This window comes from Carex rostrata, chromosome 5 (assembly GCF_964058835.1).
Source record: "Carex rostrata chromosome 5, lpCarRost1.2, whole genome shotgun sequence".
Taxonomy (NCBI): domain Eukaryota; kingdom Viridiplantae; phylum Streptophyta; class Magnoliopsida; order Poales; family Cyperaceae; genus Carex; species Carex rostrata.
The window spans coordinates 4,897,102-4,919,077 of NC_135922.1; the positions used below are offsets into that span (position 1 = coordinate 4,897,102).

Genomic DNA, 21,976 nt, shown 5'->3' on the forward strand with positions numbered 1-21,976 from the left:
TAATTCCAGCAGCAGTAAAGACAACATTGGATGGGTTTAATTGGGTTATTTCGAATGATGCCATAATTAATTCAAACCCCTGGATTTGGGCTTGGGCTATATTAACCTATTATTATTTCCTCCATTTACAATTGATCACATTTGGGCTTGGGCTATATTAACCCCCGACCCAGTAAGATAAACTATGATATAACAAAAATATTTGAGTTTAGATCCGGACGTCCGATCAGAATCCGTTCAAGGTGGAATGCACAGAGTCCCTTCAATATTCGTTCCAAAGCAGATCGAACGGTCTGGATCTAAACTCAAAATTTATGTTACCTTAGGTGATATGAACTCCACCCACCACCAAACAAGTATGCTCTCATGTATTGTAAAGTGAGTCTCACAATTTTACAGTTCAGATTACTTCTAATCGGACCTAACTTAATCAGGTGCCTATGGAATATGCAGAGATTTCCCTTTAAGATTCGTGTCAGGTTAAAAAAATAATCTGAATACACTAATTAATATAATTTTTCTTACGGTACAGAAAGGGATCCGAATTCCCTCTCCCCCGCCTCCTGAATTCAGGTCCCCTAAAGTAACTCAAAATTTTGAATTTGGATCCATACCGTCCAATATGTTTTTGCCCGAATTTTAAAGGGGTCTTTTGCATCTCACCTCTAGCCGGATTAATTTGAATTTTAATTGGACGGTCCGGATGCAAACTCAATATCATCGAGTTTAGGATAAACCTTTTCCAGTTAATTCTCACAAAATACATATCGATGTACTGCTGCTACAGTGGAAAAATCCTACTGTGATCAAGTCACTTTTTCACGTCATGTCGTGTCGTAACCAAAATGTCAAAAGTAATTACGCCACATCACATTGTGACTCGTGAATAATTGCTTTTTATGTATCGAGCCATGTTTTTTTTTGCTAACAACTAATCACGGCACGTGAATAATCGCTGTATTGAACACTGGAGTGACGATACGTAATCAACATGCGTACCGTGCTGTTTCGTGACAGAGCCGAATCCGGTGTACACAATACTCCTAGAAAATTTAAATTCAATAATCATTAATGATAGGACTCACAAAGTACTTGAATAGTGTTACAATCACAACTGATAACAATCAAAATGAAACACACTGACGAGGCATAACTACCTAAAAGTATAAGGTTCTTAGAAGGCACGATCCCTCTGATCTTCCTCATCGGATATATCATCCCTATCGAAATAGAATACCCCCAACACCAATTCTTCATTTCCATCCAAGTTGAGGGTAGTATACACACGTTACATAGTATATAACAGCTGATTACACAATATTATTAGTTAAATACAAAAAAAATAAAACAAAGAGTCTGTTCTATCATCTACCACCAGATAAACAAGTGAAAGATGTAATCGTAGAGGGGTGTGACATAACATAAGAATCTAATCCTTCATTCTGAAGCATTGCAAGCGTACTGTAGTTCATATATATTGCCGATAAGTCTGGTATGGGTGCATCGCCTTCCATATATTGCACAACTTGTCGCATGCTCGGCCTGGCACTAGGTAGTGGATGTGAGCAGAGCAAACCTAGTTTTAGCACCATATCTACCTCTTCTACTGTATAACATTCGCCTAATCTCGGATCCACAATATCGGCTAACGATCCAAATTTCCAAATTTCTAACACCCAATCGACTAGAATTGTTGGCTCCCCTTGTGCACCGGGGTGTAATGGTCTCTTACCACAAACAACCTCTAGTAGGAATGCACCAAAGGCAAACACATCAGTAAGAGTTGTTGCCTTGCCAGTTCTGGCAAGCTCTGGGGCAATATATCCCATTGTACCTGCCAAATGGGTGGTTTGAGGGTCGGTATCACGATCGTATAGTCTTGCAAGGCCAAAGTCACCTAATCTAGCATTTAAATCAGAGTCTATTAAAACATTGCTTGCCTTAATGTCTCGGTGGATGACAACTTGCTCCCATTCCTCGTGGAGGTATAAAATACCTAATCCTACTCCTTTGATAATATTGATTCGTTGGATCCAATTAAGGGTCGGATTTTCTTGATCATACAAATACTTGTCAAGACTCCTATTTGGCATGTAATCATATACCAAAAGGAGCTCCCCTTTACTCCGGCAATAACCCAATAATTGAACAAGGTTTCTATGCCGGAGCCGGCCAATGCTCACAACCTCTGCAATAAATTGCTTGATACCTTGGTTGGATTCGTGTATGACTCGCTTGACTGCAACTTCCATTTTGGACACAGGTAAAACCCCCTTGTAAACCCTCCCAAATCCACCACTTCCAAGCAACTCTTTTTCCTTAAATCCATTGGTTGCTCGATACAAATCTTTGTATGAGAAGCGATGTGGACCAAACTCAACTTCCCAATCTTCAAGCAGATCTGTGTACCTGAACCGCCTCCTCACATATAGTAAAAGGAAAACAACTAAAATAATGAAGGCCACTGAAGCAAAAGGCATCACTATCTCTAAGACTTTTGATCGGCCATGTGGGAGCTTTGGTAACTTTGATAGGTCAAGGGAAGGTGCTGGTCCATTTAATTTGAAGCTCCATCCAAGAATGTAGTGAGAGCTACGGATAGAGCCAGTGGAAGAAGAAAAACCAACGTACATAGAATCGCCTAAAACTGTTGAGAGATTAAAATGATAAACGAGTAGAGGTGTTTTTGGTTGGGACATTCCAATGGGAGATAGCGAAACACTAATTCGGGTATCATTGCTCCAATATTCAACCCATACTTGCATCGCTTTACCACTTATAAGGCTCAATTCATGAAAAGATTCTGAATTATCATAATATCCAGCAGAAGAAGATAGGCTTGAAATCAAACTATTTATATCAATACCGACATGGTTATCATTCACATCATTGAACTCAGAGGTATACATAGTGTCCAGCTCAACCGCGAAAATATGATTGGTGGCATTGCCAACGTTTTTATTATTAAGGAGACCCAAGTAATGGCTTGGCAAGGCGGCAGAGAGATTCTTCGAGGGGGATATGAAGAAGGCAATCCCATGGCCGCTGATGTCAGCGTACTTCGAAATAATTGCAAATACAAATGAGGTTGAGAAGGAAGAGGCGGTCCTGCCAAAGCGAATTGGAGAGGGATGGAAGGCATGACCTTTCATTCGATACGTGTCGTTAGTTAACCTCAAAAGGCCATTCGACTCGATGTAGGCTACATCATCTAGGGTTAGATTTGCGTTGGCGAATCCATTGAATGTAAATTCCGCTTCTTGGCTGACTGAGAATGTGATTTTTAAGAGGAGAAAAGCCAAAGCAAAGCTTTTAATCATAGGCATGGCTAAAGAAACAAATTATTTGATTAGAAGATGAGAAGCTCACTTCGGCGTATTTCTTTTCCAGCAAGTTGTTGTGGGTTTTGAGGATATAAAGTGAGCGGAAATTATGTATTCATGTGAGAGATAAGGCACCAAGCAAAATCGTCTCCTTGTACAATTCAGCGTACATAAAGTCGTAATTAAACAATTGACTGGGGGACAAATTTCTGGTTAAGTACTTGTTGTTGTGTAAATATTAACATTCACAATAAAATATGCATATGACTAAGCTTTATAATTTGCTTGAAATTTGTTACGTTGAGTATGTTCTTATGCTCGATTAAAATTTGACTTAGAAGTAATTAAGGTAAGAGATAACAAGGAGACACCGAAAACATTGCAACATTAAACTTGTCATGAATTAATGGCCAATTATTGAGTGAGATTATGATACTTTATAATGTGCAGAATCAGTTCGTGCTATGGATCTATATCTCCAATAATTAATCTAAATTGCTTAATATGATCTCCAGATGAAAATGTATGTGCAGAGATCAAATTTTACATTTTTTTAAGAATTTTTTACTATTTTATATAGGTAGAAAATTACTACTTGTGTATGGTTCATAATTCTTTCATCAGGTAATTTTTTACTTATCTAAAAAAAAGTAGTAAAATATTTTAAGAAAATATAAAATTTTGTCTTCATGCACATTTTTATATGAAAAGTATGTCAAGAGATTGTATTGACTATTTAAAATTTGAAAATAAATCCAAACTGTTCAAACCCATCTATTTAAAATTTTAATTGAGATTGTATTATTGTCTTCATGTACTAGTTAAATTTTAATTGAAAACTATGTCAAGAGATTGTATTGTCTTCATGTACTATTTAAAATTTTCCAAATCCTATTTCAAACGGTGAATCCAAACTATTCAAACCCATCAATTTCATTAGTTGTGTATTACATGCAAAATTTATAATTTTTCGAATTTATTTAATATCTAGTCAAGCGGTCAAATGTGCGAGTTTTTAAGTTAATTTTAATGCATTAATTTTTCAACATTTTTGACTGCTTGATTTGTTACTAAAATAACTAGAAAATATAAAAAAAGTTGCATGTAAATGCATGACTCATAAAATAAATCGGTTTAAACAGTTTGAATTAGTAGTTTGAAATCTATCCAATCAATTTTGTTGTTGGTGTCATATGACACCGATGTCATACTAGCCGAACTCTATAATACAGACTTACCTACGTAATACGAAGTATTGTAGCCTCACCCACCAATTATAAATTAAAGAAATTTCGCATGCTAATTGTTTGAAGTTGCAAAAGTCAAGATAAAAACATATGATCAAATATTAAAATAAAAGGTTATATACGAATAATCAAAGTCGTCCAAAGGTCAAAACATCTTGATTATTTTGGTAAAGTCGCTTTCTAGTGATTTGAACAGGGCCACATGAACGCTCTAATCTCCTCAACTTTTTGATCACCAGATTTATCACAAATTTTAGAGTGAGGCTATGGTACTATGCATATTACGATTTGGCACCGTGCTACGGCTCTATATTTGAGTTTTTAAATCCTAACGGTCAATCCGAACCGTTCATCTTGTTCTCTATATTAATATGTGTTTGGAGATCAAATTTTACATTTTTTGAAATTTTTTTACTATTTTTTTAGATATTTAGAAAATCACTTGATCTGAAAATTCTGGACCATCCAAAAACAGTGATTTTCAATAAATTTAAAAAAAATAGTAAAAAAATTTCAAAAAATGTAAAATTTTGTCTCCAAACACATATTAATATGGAGAACAAGATGAACGGTTCGGATCGACCGTTAGGATTTGAAAACTAGAATATAGAGCCATAGCACGGTGCCAAATCGTAATATGCATAGTACCATAGACTCACTCCAAATTTTATTGTACTGGAGAACGGAGTAGGTTATATGGGTATCGGATTTACATTTGATTTCAACGAGCTCTAACATGGTTTGATTTGCATTAAAATTTAGATGCACGGAAACTGAGCAAATACACAGATTTTAAAGTAAAACGCACACATATTAATGCAAATTAGACGGTATTTGAATTCATTGAATCAAAATAAATCCGATGTGTATCAGACCTACTCTTTATTGCACTGATGCCTGTTACATACTTACATGGGTACTGCTTTAATTTGTGTTAATGTTGTCTCCCCTTTTAGAATTTTTCATTTTGAGAATTTTTGGGGAGTAGGTTAACTCAGATTTGGGAACCCAAATATATTTGAATCTATTTGTTCCCCTTTGAGATTTTCAGTCCAAGAGCATATAACTGATTTTCCAATAATAGATGCATAATTTGAGTGGAGGTCTTTTGTGATGTTGATGTGACATATCCAGATGTCCAATATCAATGAATTTGTTCCTAGATCACTGATTAGATGGCATGTAACACGTTCCATTCTTATATTGAAAGGTCTTTTGTGATGTTGATGTGACATATCCAGATGTCCAATATCAATGAATTTGTTCCTAGATCACTGATTAGATGGCATGTAACACGTTCCATTCTTATATTGAAAGGTCTTTTGTGATGTTGATGTGACATATCCAGATGTCCAATATCAATGAATTTGTTCCTAGATCACTGATTAGATGGCATGTAACACGTTCCATTCTTATATTGAAAGGTCTTTTGTGATATTTATAATAATGAAACGTGATCTCCATTTCAGGAGAATTACATGCCCCAAAAAGTATAGTGTGGATTCTATGTTCACTCCTTACATAAATCTTGCCTTGGTGTATGAATATTATCATTTGGAGCATGAGTGTCTCTGACGACAGTACAGCTCAAATTCCACTGCACTTGTGCAGTTCTTTTTTAGTGAGATATTGAATAATAAAATGAGAATTTAAACAAAGAAGAGAAAAATCACAAGATGGAAAAGATCAGAAAACATTTCATATATTAATCAAAGTCTGAAAAAAAAAAGATGACATGTCATCTCTTGTTATAATACATACATCACATAATAAATAACTTAAAAAAGTTAAAAGTCTAGCTTAAAAACTAACACCACATAATGAACTTAAAAATTTGAACCAATTGACTTTTGGAAATTCTAACTTAATTAAAATGATATAGAAAATATAAAAAGTTAAACCTAAAAATTAGTAATATAAAAAAGTCAATAGAAAACACAATATAATTCAATATTGCAATTAATCATTATAGGAAATGATGAACCAGCAGTGTGACCCTCTCTTGAGCCTTGTACCTAGTCTTTCAAGAAGATTGAAAAAACAATTAACCCGTACCATGTCTGAATTTGAGTTCAAGATGAAATTTTTGTTTTGGTCAGTCTCTCCACAAATCTTGCCTTGATACATGAATATTATCATTTGGGGCATGAGTCACTACAACAAAGTAGTCACTTTTTGCGAGGAAAAAAACGCATTTATGACGGTCGTCCGTCGCCAAAAAAAAGCTGAACAATGAGGATGGTCCGTCGCAAAAATTCACCTTTTTATCCTCGCGAAAAGTGTCTCATTCTTGTTGTGAGTGTCTCTCTTCTCGTAGTTGGGTTCTACCTTTTTCTTCTTTCAAAGTGAGGATGCATAGTTAGCTAACAAGTATTGCAAACTGATCATAAGGAGGAAAAGAAGATTTGTAAATTATATCCTACTGAAGACAAGGTTTAGAGCTATGAAAAATATATGTTATATGTTTGTTTTGTGCTTGCTTATGATATGATGGACTGTTTATCATATAGTGCCTGTTAAAATATATTAAAAATTTACTTGAATAATTGTCACAGATTAATACAGCTTACATGTGGTTTATTGGCAGTTGTGCTAAATTAGGAATTGTCAAGAATGGAAGAAAATAACATTGATGGAGAAGATTAATTTTCAAGCAGAAAAATAGCAAAACGAAAAAGCAACAATAATAGATTTTATTGGATTTAGAGCAATGTAGCTAATGCAGCTAATGGGTCATTAACTTTAATTGAAATTTCTCTTCCCCTCCTATTCTAAACTCGTATGAAATTATATTGTGTTAATTTCATATGGAATAAAATATTGTATAAATGGAATAAAAATGTAACAATAATGCTTCGATGTCAGCATTAGGCCAACATTTTGCTTTTGACGGCTTCTTTGTTGTTGGACTCAGAATTATAATAATAATAACTACATTACAAACTGAAAAAAGTGTCTATTACAACAACAAAAATAGCTATTAATTACATATAATAAAAAATACCCAAAATATCCTTGACGAATCTTTTTTTTTTTTTTTGGGATATTAATATGGCAATTGCCACCTTTCATTGATAAAAAATTTAGTTACAACCCACTCTTAAAAATTATATAACATGAGTGATAACAACTACCAGTATTTGAGACTCCTGTATCCTAATTGCTATTTTGTGGAACGAAACCTAAGGTACCAGCGAGGTCGTTCGCATACAATTATTGAGCATAATCCTTTGCACCAATTAGACTCGATACCAGCATTAAGAATTAGAATAACATTAAAAAAAGTGATCATCATAACGCACCAACAATCCACACCAATAAACATTATTATAACATAACACACCAATAACATCATTCTTGGAAAAATCTCGTCGGTGATGACTTGTTGAGTCAATTAGGGAGTCTTCACATTTTTCTTCTTATTCTCCTTTTTCTCATCTGACATCTCAACCTTCTCTTTTTCCTTCTTATCTTTTTTCTTTTCACATTCTTTTTCCACTATCTCCCAACATGATCCTTGAAAACATAAACAATTAATTTATTTAGAAATCTCAAAATACATTCATCTAACAATTTGACTAATTGACCTATTTTTGGAGGCGTCTAATTGTCCACACCCTTTTGTCCACCATTTGTCCACAACTTTGACTTGCGCGAATACTGTAAAATTACTTCTACATGCTGTATAATTATACAATATATCACATAAAATATATCACTTAATCACAAAACATCCAGCAACTATTTGAAGTGGTCCCATGATAGTTAGAAAAAGATTGCAACTTGCACAACATGACAAAATAAATGTACTTTCAAACTGTACTTTCAGAAATTACAGTTATAAGAAGTTATTTACAGTTAGAGTTAGTTATTAGCAGTTATTAGCGTCCGCACTGGATTGAATCTTGTATACTGTAAAATTAAATCTTGTATACTGTAAAATTGAATATTGTATACTGTAAAATTGAATCTTGTATACTGTAAAATTGAATCTTGTATACTGTAAAATTTTCAATTGAATCTTGTATACTGTAAAATTGAATCTTCTACACAGTAAAATTTACAATTGAATCTTGTATACTGTAAAATTGAATCAACAGAACTGTAAAATTGAATCTTGTATACAGTAGAATTTTCAATTGAATATTGTTCGGATGAGTAAGAAGTCTTTCTATCATCTTTTTCTTCCAGATTTTCACAAGATGAATACTGTAAAATTAAAAGATGAATACTGTAAAATTACAAGATAAATACTGTAAAATTAACAAATCAATACTCCATATCGCCTTTCTATCATCTCTTTCCTCCAGATTTTCACAAGATGAATACTATAAAATGACAAGATGAATACTGTAAAATTAACAAATCAATACTCCATATCGCCTTTCTATCATCTATTTCCTCCAGATTTTCACAAGATGAATACTATAAAATGACAAGATGAATACTGTAAAATTAACGGGGCAATACTGTAAAATTAATAGATTAATACTCCATATCGCCTCTCTATCATCTATTTCCTTCAGATTTTCACAAGATGAATACTGTAAAATGACAGATGAATACTGTAAAATTAACGGGGCAATACAGTAAAATTAACAGATCAATACTCCATATCTCATCTCTATCATCTCTTTCCTTCAGATTTCATTTGAAATGCTAGATCTGTTACTGCATACAACAAAAACAACAAATTCAACAGAAATAACTTACTAGATTTGAATTTTGCCGTGCTCTTCAACAAAAATAACTTCTATTCGATCGCGCTCCACGATCAATCGGTCCAATCCTTTTTCAGATACAACTTACTGACTTTCAGAAAGATTTAAGATATCGATCGATTTAAGATATCGGAAGAATAAGAATAAGAGATCGGAGAAACAACTTCCAATATCTTACTGACTTTCAGAAAGATTTAAGATATCGATCGATTTAAGATATTGGAAGAATAAGAATAAGAGATTTCAGAAACAACTTCCGCTAGCTGAATCGCGATTTGAGGTATTGCGATCGCCTGATCTAAAAACTGATGAGAGAATAGAGAAATTGAAGGTTCCTCCTACGAGCCTGATCGAAATCATGTTTCTTCTTACGGGAACGGAGCTCGTCGTTCTCAACGAGCCTGTCCCGGACAAAATGCATGTTGGATGTGAAGCTTCCTCCTAAGAAGCCAAACTGATCGGAAGAGGGGGCACATTGATGTGAAGTTTCCTTCAGCAAAACCAAACCTATATGGAGCGGAGGCAGTAGTTGGAGGAGCCTTGGGATTCATCAGAGGAACGTCGGAGGAGGTGGAGTACCTGAGAGTTCGGTGGGAGGAGAAACCGGCTGAGGATGCAAGGTGATGAGATTGCAAGAAGAGGAGGTATTGGAGGGGAGAGAGGAGAGAGGAGTGGTGGGAAGAGGAGTGAGAGGAGGTTTGAGAATTTAACCGAGTTGATCTGAGTCATCTGAGTACCGAGAGATCTGGAGAAGAGATGGCGGCGGAGAAAATATTTGGAAAAGAGATTTAACGATTTGAGTTTTGAACGGTTAAAGTCAGTCGGAAGTTGGATAAGGGTCTGTGGACAGACGGTGGACAAATGCCAGTGGACAAGAACCTTTTCTCATTTAATATTATTTTTCCAAAAATATTAATTCGACAAATACATAATTTTACGTTTTTTAGGGGTATACATGAAATTCCACCAAGGATGTTGTTCAATTATAGTACAAACTGGAAGCACCACAAAATACTATTATTTTTAACATCCTTATTGATTTGTTTACGAACTTGATTCCATCGATCAAAGTAATTTTTTTTTTTTTTTTTGGAGACTGAAGCTTTTTTTTCTCATTGCCAAGAACTGCTGCTTTCTCTTTTACATTCTCTCCTTTGTATGCTTTGATTTAAGTAAATATATGCGTTCTCTTTTTCTTTATGGTCTGCTCAAAGATGTGGTCAAATTGGACTTTAATTAGTGGAAAATGACATGTCATATATTAATCAAAATCTGAAAAAAAAAAAAGATGACATGTCATCTCTTGTTATAATACATACATCACATAATAAATAACTTTCAAAAGTTAAAAATCTAGCTTAAAAACTAACACGAACTTAAAAATTTGAACCAATTGACTTTTGGAAATTCTAACTTAATTAAAATGATATAGAAAATATAAATAGTTAAACCTAAAAATTAGTAATATAAAAAAGTCAATAGAAAACACAATATAATTCAATATTGCAATTAATCATTATAGGAAATGATGAACCAGCAGTGTGACCCTCTCTTAAGCCTTGTACCTAGTCCTTCAAGAAGATTGAAAAAACAATTAACCCGTACCATGTCTGAATTTGAGTTCAAGATGAAATTTTTGTTTTGGTCAGTCTCTCCACAAATCTTGCCTTGATACATGAATATTATCATTTGGGGAATGAGTCACTACAACAAAGTAGACACTTTTTGCGAGGGAAAAAGCGCATTTATGACGGTCGTCCGTCGCAAAAAAAAAGCTGAACAATGAGAATGGTCCGTCACAAAAAGTAACTTTTTTATCCTTGCAAAAAGTAACTTTTTTATCCTTGCAAAAAATGTCTCATTCTTGTTGTGAGTGTCTCTCTTCTCGTAGTTGGGTTCTACCTTTTTCTTCTTTCAAAGTGAGGATGCATAGTTAGCTAACAAGTATTGCAAACTGATCATAAGGAGGAAAAGAAGATTTGTAAATTATATCCTACTGAAGACAAGGTTTAGAGCTATGAAAAATATATGTTATATGTTTGTTTTGTGCTTGCTTATGATATGATGGACTGTTTATCATATAGTGCCTGTTAAAATATATTAAAAATTTACTTGAATAATTGTCACAGATTAATACAGCTTAAATGTGGTTTATTGGCAGTTGTGCTAAATTAGGAATTGTCAAGAATGGAAGAAAATAACATTGATGGAGAAGATTAATTTTCAAGCAGAAAAATAGCAAAACGAAAAAGCAACAATAATAGATTTTATTGGATTTAGAGCAATGTAGCTAATGCAGCTAATGGGTCATTAACTTTAATTGAAATTTCTCTTCCCCTCCTATTCTAAACTCGTATGAAATTATATTGTGTTAATTTCATATGGAATAAAATATTGTATAAATGGAATAAAAATGTAACAATAATGCTTCGATGTCAGCATTAGGCCAACATTTTGCTTTTGATGGCTTCTTTGTTGTTGGACTCAGAATTATGATAATAATAACTACATTACAAACTGAAAAAAGTGTCTATTACAACAACAAAAATAGCTATTAATTACATATAATAAAAAATACCCAAAATATCCTTGACGAATCTTTTTTTTTTTTTGGGATATTAATATGGCAATTGCCACCTTTCATTGATAAAAAATTTAGTTACAACCCACTCTTAAAAATTATATAACAATGAGTGATAACAACTACCAGTATTTGAGACTATCCTGTATCCTAATTGCTATTTTGTGGAACGAAACCTAAGGTACCAGCGAGGTCGTTCGCATACAATTATTGAGCATAATCCTTTCACTACAACAAAGTAGACACTTTTTGCGAGAGAAAAAATGCTTTTACGACGGTCGTTCGTCGCTAAAAGTACCGTCGCAAAAAGAAAAAGCTGAACAATGAGAGTAGTCCGTCGCAAAAAGTCACTTTTTTATCCTCGCGAAAAGTGTCTCATTCTTGTTGTGTTTGCACCAATTAGACTCGATACCAGCATTAAGAATTAGAATAACATTAAAAAAAGTGATCATCATAACGCACCAACAATCCACACCAATAAACATTATTATAACATAACACACCACTAACATCATTCTTTGAAAAATCTTGTCAGTGATGACTTGTTAAGTAAATTAGGGAGTCTTCACATTTTTCTTCTTATTCTCCTTTTTCTCATCTGACATCTCAACCTTCTCTTTTTCCTTCTTATCTTTTTTTCTTTTCACATCCTTTTTTCACTATCTCCCAACGTGATCCTTGAAAACATAAACAATTAATTTATTTAGAAATCTCAAAATACATTCATTTAACAATTTGACTAATTGACCTATTTAATATTATTTTTCCAAAAATATTAATTCGACAAATACATAATATTACGTTTTTTAGGGGTATACATGAAATTCCACCAAGGATGTTGTTCAATTATAGTACAAACTGGAAGCACCACAAAATACTATTATTCTTAACATCCTTATTGATTTGTTTACGAACTTTATTCCATCGATCAAAGTAATTTTTTTTTTTTTTTTTGGAGACTGAAGCTTTTTTTTCTCATTGCCAAGAACTGCTGCTTTCTCTTTTACATTCTCTCCTTTTTATGCTTTGATTTAAGTAAATATATGCGTTCTCTTTTTCTTTATGGTCTGCTCAAAGATGTGGTCAAATTGGACTTTAATTAGTGGAATGTGAAACTACATTCCACGAAAATCGGGAATGTGCTTTGCTTTGCTTGCACTGATTATTATATCCTTTCCCTATAGCTCACTTCTACTGTTTTCAAGTGCTTTCTCAGTTTCTCTTGATCTATTGCCCTTGTAATAATTTCCACTTTCAAACTTGAATAAATTAACAGTAGCAATATAATTTCCTCTCAGTTTAGGTCATCCAGTCTTCATGTTTTGGCGCCTCCTTTGGGCCAGCCAGAAGCTCCTCATCAGGGGAAATAAAATAGGCCAGGTACCAATTGACCTATTTCCATATCCACAATCTTGATTTCTATGTGCTTTATTGGATGCCCCACTGTTCCTTTAACCTTCAAAATTAACAAAATGTCATAGTAATTTGCTGAAGTTCAACTGAAGCAACTTTCAGAAAATTCTTTTTTGCTCCATTTTTAATAGTCTGTAACATATTAAAAAAACCACTAGTGAAGGGTGAAAATGAAATTTAGATATATATTTTACATTACAATCATGCCTTCTAATAGCAACAACAGGGGAAGTCTCTGTCAAACCATACCCATTTTGTATTTTGACTCCAATTGCCTGAAACAACAACAGATTCAAGTTCAACAATATGATTCTAGAAATAAACAAAATAAAAGAAAAAAAAATAAAAGATACTCAATAAACAGCTAATCAAGAGTTTCAACCTCAAAAAATTAATCAATGTGCATAGGTAGACTTCCACCTCCACTACTACCAGCCTGCATTTTTTATAGAGAAGTTTCACATATATTATCATTTTTCAAATGCTACATTTCAAGTACAGTACTTTGGGTATCTATCTTAAAAGATATATACATCTAAAAGCTCTTTGAGGCATGAAATATGTAAACGTAACTCTGTGATATCAAAGAATTATGATGAAAGAGCAAACCTTCGATATACCAACTGCAGAGTTACTTTTAGTGTAGAGCAGCGTTTTTGCGAGAAAATGCAAAGGAAAAAGAATGGTAGCTACAAATCATGCTCGCATCCAATCGAGGATGCAAATAAACAACGGAGGTTGCCTTGGATTCTTAGAAAGTGCTTTTCCCTTTGTAATATTTCCAGAAAAGATAGAAACGAAAACGAGAGAGATAGAGAGAAGAAAAAGTCAGACACTAGTTGTAACTTATAAGGTCATGCATGATCTAAAGAACTCGAAAACAAAATAAATTTTTACAAACCTTGTAAATTCTCCTAGCCTCTGTATAAAGCAAGCTAATGTTAATTAGCATAACTGCAACTAATTTTTAATTTAGATCCTGACAACAAGGATTTTTTTAATATTTGTACCAGAACAGATCAGACAGTCCGGAGACGAATTCATCAACATCTTGCCTTCTGACGGTCGGTGTCAGTTTCGTAATTAAATTCAAAAGTTAACAAAAAATTGGAGATGCAAATAGATAAAATAGATTGACTGTTGGGTCGGCCCAAATAATTGGTAAGGCCTAGTTGGGCTGGGTTGTCTAGATAATGAAAAGATAATTCCTAGGAAGAACAGTTCGGCTCGGCCCAAATAGCCTATTTGCCTTATTGGATTCAGAAGGCAAACACTTTCGTGCCAAGAAGGTGGCTCCACCACGTCATGAAAAAATTATATTTTTATCTACGTACGGTTTTGGGTAAAGTTCATGAGAATTTGTTTTGGTGTGACAATAATCATGAAACTTTTATCTATGGTTTTGGGTACAAATACATGAAATTTTGTTTTGGTGTAACAATAATATTTTATTCGTAGAATCGTAGGAAATGTTTCTTGTTCTTATGAAATTAATCTTCCCCAATAGAAAGACTAAGGTCAAGATACTAGCTACTATAGCGGTATAGATGAGAAAACTTTGGCTGATGTATTATAAACCGAGAGGGGAATGCAAATCTAAATTGAGTAACGAAAACTAGTACATGCGGGTTACTACAACAGAAAAACACTGATACTGATATGTCCCAAGGAAGGGTACAGGTAAAGTGAAGTGTGGTATGAATTAAAGACTTCTTATTCACAACGAAAGCAATTTTTAGAAACTGTCTGGACTAAAGTGTGATTTTCTCTATTGATATAATAACCATGATTTTCAAATTTGGGTTTGCTGCAATTAAGTTTCTGGATACTAACCGTGGTTTCAGTTTAAAGCTGAGCATGTAACTACTGATGCAACACACTCTTATTTAATGCAATATAGATTGACAGCTTTTGTCATTATTAAAAAACACAACAGTGATTTTTATATGAGGAGGGTTCCAATTCCTCATGCCATTCATACCTCATAATATCTCATATTTTATATCTTTATTTTCAAAGTCTAAATTGTCGATCCGAACCGTTCAACATGATGCCCATGCTATAATATGATTGAGGATGAAATTTCATAATTTTTGGAATTTTTTTACTATTTTTTAAGATGGGTATAAAATCACTGTTTTTTTAACGGTCCAAAAACAGTGATTTTGTACCCATCTTAATAAATAGTAAAATTTTTTTGAAAAATATAAAATTTTATCCCCAGATATATTTTAGTATCAATAACATGTTTAATGGTTTGGATCAACAATTTAGACTTTGAAAACAAAACTATAAAATATGAGGTATGATGAGATATGAAAAACATGAGGTATTGAAACCCTCCTCTTTTTATATTTTCCAATACGTAAAAAAGACAATTGATTATGATATACTCCATTTCATATTTTAATTGAATTAAGCAAGAAATTTTCTATAATTTAGCACCTTGATCACATTTACAAGAAAATAAACAGATATATAAAAGTAGTAAAAGTTATTTCATACAAAATATATTTTATATCACACGAAAATCTTGTTTTTCATATAAATTAAAATTTCAAATTCTGAAAGGATCTCAAAATCATATACAAAAAATTCACCCATTTGCAATATCTATCCAGCCCAACCCAAACAAGATCTCAAAATAATACTGCCTTGATTTTTTTATTAGGCCCACCTTGCAACTAGAAATTGAAATATTTTTCTATCATAAAGAGTGTAAAATTATAAACAAATAGGACAAAAATGTAAAACTGGCGCAACAATATCCATAATGAAATGAAAGGTATAAATTTAAAATTTGGTTGGGCTTCCTTGTTTTGCAATAAAAGGATGAGATACTGATGGAAAATACAAAATCTATTTTTTTTTTTTTATATCAGGCTCTTCTGATCTAAAATGCATGGATTGGGATATCTTATCATTGAATCTCATCTCTTTTGTCATACCATCTTCATTTTATGATTATGAAGATCTCTTTATCAGGATTCAATGTTTGTTTTCAAAATTAGCTGAGGGATATAAGGTGAAAAGGGGCAAAGTACTTCCTACAAATTATAATGTTTTACTTTTTCCCTTAAAAAATTGTAATTATTGCAAGAATTAATATTATTTGTCTCTTCATAAAATGAAATTACATCAACTTATCTATTTAGCCTCTTCAATTTCAATTTTCTGACTATATCCTTGGTTTTAAATCAAACTAATATATTATGGAGAGCAAAAGAAACACTAAACAAAAATAAATTACACATAACATCATATATATTAAATTTTAACCCATTAACTTCGGCATCTATTTATTTAAATATTTATTGCGGAAAAAAGTTGGAATTTTTTCCATGAAATATCATGCCATCAAAAGTAACAAATTCTTAATTTTATAACTTTGAAAAAAATATAATACGTTTAATCCATTCGAGTCCTCGCATTGCTTCAACAAAATTTATCGTATAGTTTAGTTGATGCAATTTCTTAATAATGAGGCTATGATATTTTATAATAATAAGTTGGTTCTTGTTATAAATCTGTAATTTTGTTTTTAAAGTTTTTAAAATTTAAACAGTAGATTCAAACCACAAAACATGATATGTATATGAAAATTTACTTGGAGTCAATATTTTTCAAACTTTTTATAAATTTTGTATATAGGTAAAAAATTACTATTTTAGGTCAAGTGTTTCTACCAATATAAAGCAATAGTAAAAATATTCTAAAAAATATAAAATTGTCTCCAAATACATTTTTTATGAAGCTCATGTTAAGTAGTTCGAATAAACTGGTTAGAATTTGAAAACGGAATATGAGTCCATAATACGGGTCAATCTGCACATTGCAAAGTATCATAATCTTAGTCGTTTCTTCTAGTTGAAAAGTTAAGACGTGTTTTTTAATATTTAAAAAAAATATATAAGTTGTATTTCATAGACCATCCAATCAATATTAAAATGAGAAGATATAAATATAATATTCTCCGTATAATAAAAGTTAAAAGAAAAATTCCAGTAATAAGTCTGTTGGGATTGTTAAATTATAGGATTTTTCTTTTATTTGTTGAAAGAACAAACATATTGATTTTTTGCTGTATTTCTTTGAGACCAATTGAATGTGAAAATTTGTACAAGTCTCGGTCAAAAGAACACATTTAGAATATGTTGGAGTATCAATACAATATATTCCAATTTTTAATTTCAGAAAATCAAATCGAATAAAGATCAGATGCAATCTGGAAGAAGTAGGACTTGATTATAATTTTGTTTCCAAGAAATAAAGAAAACATAAAAAATACTTCAATGATAAAAAATAAGTTACAATTAGTCATGGGTTTTCCTAGATGCATGTACTGTTCTAGGATACCGCTAACAAAAGGTAAAGCTTATTTTCCAGTTAAACAATTAAAAATTACTGGTTAACGAATTGAACGTCAGAAAACCAATAATTTTCAAAGTTTGCTCAATATTTCTCTTAAGATCGGAATTTAGATGAACCAATTCGGATAATATCTGCACCCGAATTTGGATATTTTTGAATAAGATGGAAAATTTTGAATTCTGATAACTTCGCGGATCCTTTAAAGGTTTTTTCTAGAGAGAGAAAGAAAGGAGAGCTGATTGGTGGTGGGGGCTGGGGGCAGTTTCTTTCACAGGTAGGAAGGAAGAAAAAAAAGAAATGAAAGAGGTGGAAAGAGAAATAAAAGAGAAAAGTGTTCAAGTTGAGGGTGGGGCTAATCTGTCATACAATTAGAAAGAGAGGTGGAGAGCGTAAGACTGGGGCTGTGTGATCGTCTGTGTGTCGGGTATTTTTTTCTGTATAACAATTTCATTTCCTTGTAAATGATAAGTTTCAATTGAACTTTATGCTTTGTATAATATAGTTTTTGGAACTTTTTAATTTTAGTTACGATTTGTTGGGATTCAAATTGCCATCTCAATTTATTTTATTGATAATTTTTTTTTGTTAAATTTTTTTATTTATAGTAAATAAAAAAATCATTCAAAAAGTTCGGGATATAATATAGTAAAATATAAGTAGAACTAGGGTGCTTAAGTGCATCAAGTTCTTTTGTGAATTCAACTCTAAAGTTTATCGGATTAGATCCAAACAATCAATCCTAACCATTAAAACTCATGTATTTTACGAGTGATGCATCTACGTGTAAAATTTTTAAATTTTGGAATTAGGTTTGTATTGAGTCAAGTGGTAAAGGTACACTCAAATAATGAATTCATTAAAATTAATTTATAAACCTTTTAATTTTGACCTCTTGACTTTATATTAAATTAATTTGAAAGTTTAAAATTTTTGCAGATAGACGCATCACTGATAAGGTAGATTGATTTCAATGGTTCGGAATTGTCGTTTAAAGCTAACTCGACTAGTTTTAGAGTTGAGTTCACAAAAGGACTTGATGAACTTAAGATCACCCAAGTTCTATTCGTAAAATATTGTAAAAAAATTTGTTGAATTTTTTGGGTTTATAGTAAAACGTACCAATTTAAGTTCAAGTACTCGCAAGAGATCCTGTATGTTTTGGAATCCCACTACTAATTAGAGAAAGGTTGATACTGGACGATTGGGGATTGAAAAAGGAATAATCATAACAAATTACACATCAAAGTATTAATATCTTATTTTTCAAATATTACTATATTATCTTCAAAGTATTTACATGGGACGATTGACGTGGAGACGAGTGTGGAACTGAAGCTTCAATGTAATTTTAATTCTATTTAACTAAAGATAGGCTATAGTTTTAATTGTATTTAACAAAATATATTATTTTTTAACATCCTTACTAATTTGTTTACTAACTTATTCCATCGATCAAAATAATTTTTTTTTTTTTTGGAGACTCAAGCTTTTTTTTTTTCTCATTGCTTCACACCTCTATACAATAAAGATAGCCAACAACTGCTGCATTCTCTTTTTCTTTCACTCCTTCTTATGCTTTGCTTTAAGTAAATATATTCGTTCTCTTTGTTTTTGTGCTTTGCTCAAAGATGTGGCCAAATTGGTCTTTAATTAGAGGAAAGTGAAAACTATATTCCACCATAATCGGACATGTGCTTTGCTTTGCTTGCACTGATTATTATCTCCTTTCCCTATAGTTCCTTTCTACTGTTCTTAAACTTGAATAAATTAACAGTAGCAATTAAGCAATGGCAACAGCCTGGATTGATGCCGGGAATGAAAATCTATATATGTTGATGTTAACGACAAAAATAAGAGCAAATGTTAAACTTTAGAATTATCACCCCAATGACAATAATTCACATTAATTCACATTACTTTATATGGTAGAGGACTCAAATTATTGAGTTATAAATTACTTGGTAATTTTCTAAAATTAACTTATCTTGACTGACAACATGTGGTACGTATGTACTGACATTTAATCATTGAAGGTTGTTCCTCCAATAGTTTATATATCAAAATTTTGTATTTAATTTAATGAGACCAACCAATTATAGGGATGAGGTTATCCAGGGATCAATAGAGAAGCACAAAACCTGTATATATATTTAGAAGGAGAATTATCAGCTGATCCCAATTTATTGTGTATATTTGGTTTAAGCCCCCATTTTATTGTGTAATATTGGAACTACTGCGGATCAGACGGCCTGAATTGTTTCTGTATTAACTCTAAATTTGAGTTATTGATATCGATATGATCCCATCCGATTCGCTAATTAAGGAAAACAAAAATTACTTGAGTTCTAATAGAACTATTATGAATTTTTTTTTTTTGAAAAATAGTGGAGTGATCTACCGATTTAAATTAAGAAATCACAATGTACCCTGACCTGGTACCTAAAATAGATACCAAAATCAAATATAATCATGCATCAGTTGATTACATGCATACACACAAAAACATGCATACCCAAAACAGTAAATAGAAACAACATAAAAAGACACAAACATAATACAACTACAGTATTACGAAAAAGCAAACTATATATGCTTCTAATGATCAGTACCAATCTCTTCCCAGCAAGCTTCTAAATAGCGTTTATAGCGGTGTAGCGGGGAGACAAAAAAAAAAGCTTTAGCGAATAGCGGAGCTATAGCGAAAGCTATTATAAATAGCGTTTTTTTATTTCAAAAATTATATTTTATATTTCTACTAATAGTAAAAAGAGTGATGCTTCTATGGACATAAGGGCCTATTTGTAAAATGAATATATTTTTATTTTCAAAGTTCAGACAGCCGATCCGAACCGTTCATCTTGTTCTCCATATTAATATATCTTTGGAGACCAAATTTCACATTTTTCTGAATTTATTTACTATTTATTAAGATGGGTATAAAAAATATCAAATTCAGACCATTGAATTTTGTACCCATCTTAATAAATAGTAAAAAAAATCAGAAAAATGTAAAATTTGGTCTCCAAACACATATTAATATGGAGAACAAGATGAACGGTTCGGATCGACTGTTTGAACTTTAAAAATAAAAATATGTTCATTTTACAAATAGGTCCTAGTAAAAATGTCTCATCAAGAAAAAAAATATCAAATTAATTAAGAAGTTCTAATATTATTCATATTAAACCAATACAAAGTTCAAATTGTCATTCAAAATATCACTAATTCAAAAACTATCGATATATTTTATATTCAAAATATACCACTACCATATATTAATGCATGATACAAAATTTAATTGATATAGCGGTATAGCCCGCACATGTTCCATTGTATTGATATAGCTTAATAAAGTAAAAAAAAAACCAATCTAGATATTAAGGCCCATTAAAATTGCAAAATCATGTTTTCAGAAAAAAAAAATTGCAAAATCATAAACCATGTATCATGTTCCATTGTATTGATATTGATATAGCGGTATAGCCCGCACATGTTCCATTGTATTGATATTGCCGCTACGCGCTATAGCGGACCGCTATTACCGCTATAGCGGTCGTAGCTTGATTAGCGCAGTTTTAGCCCGTAGCTTAGCTTTCTGGGTCCAAAACTGCTATAGCGGCGCTATAGCTTTGCTATAGCTAGCTATTTAGAAGCTTGCTTCCCAGTTAAATAAATTACCCTCATTCCCCTCTTCTTCAAACATTGGATTTGAGCGGTTCCCAGTTTCAAAAACCGAAGTACGAATTTTCACGCTTGAATCCATCTCTGCCATGACTAACAACAGGTCCATTACTTGAGCTGTGTCGTGGCCTCCTTACCCACCTGCAAAAGTAGATATGTAAAAAAGAGGGGTCCTAACTATTGTTAAGATAATTACGTATATTTCTCCTTTTTAAATGAAATTCATAAAATTATTATACTTTTCAAATATATAGGAATCGTCCTTTCTGAGCGAATGAAGGTGAACAATGTATCATATAAATTCTAATTTTTTTAGCAAGACAACTCATTACCCTTTAAAAATTATAAATTTGGGAGTATATGAAAGAATATAAAAAAAAAAATTAGGTAGAGAAACAAGATTTTTTTTTTTTAAAATATCCATGATTAAAAAAATTATTTTTATGAAACCAATAAGATTATTTTTTTTTGCAAAAATCATAAGAACTAAAATGCCATTTCAATCTGACATTTTTTTTTGTATCATTTCAGTCTCCAAAAAAAAAATGTCAGATCGAAATGGTATTTCAGTTCTTATGGTTTTTGCAAAAAATGTCAGATCAAAATGGCATTTCAATCTCTAATGATTTCACAGGTTTT

At 32.1% G+C, this 21,976-nt stretch overlaps 1 protein-coding gene, 1 long non-coding RNA gene and 1 pseudogene across 4 annotated transcripts in view; 1 reads left to right on the forward strand and 2 right to left on the reverse strand.

The window, feature by feature from the left end:
* LOC144554353 (protein ACCELERATED CELL DEATH 6-like) overlaps positions 1 to 21,976 on the forward strand; it is a 59,770-nt gene that overhangs the window by 31,312 nt on the left and 6,482 nt on the right. The window lies entirely within an intron of this gene.
* On the reverse strand, positions 1,085 to 3,437 carry LOC144554806 (L-type lectin-domain containing receptor kinase SIT2 pseudogene; annotated as a pseudogene).
* On the reverse strand, positions 13,276 to 14,254 carry LOC144554639 (uncharacterized). Of its 3 annotated transcripts, XR_013511679.1 has the most exons (5): positions 14,187 to 14,254; positions 13,895 to 14,053; positions 13,668 to 13,721; positions 13,480 to 13,560; positions 13,286 to 13,328 (listed from the first exon to the last, which is right to left on the reverse strand). It is a non-coding gene; the product is annotated as an uncharacterized LOC144554639 (long non-coding RNA). The 3 variants fall into 3 exon arrangements; XR_013511678.1 differs by having other exon boundaries at positions 13,282 to 13,328; positions 13,668 to 14,053; XR_013511677.1 differs by having other exon boundaries at positions 13,276 to 13,721.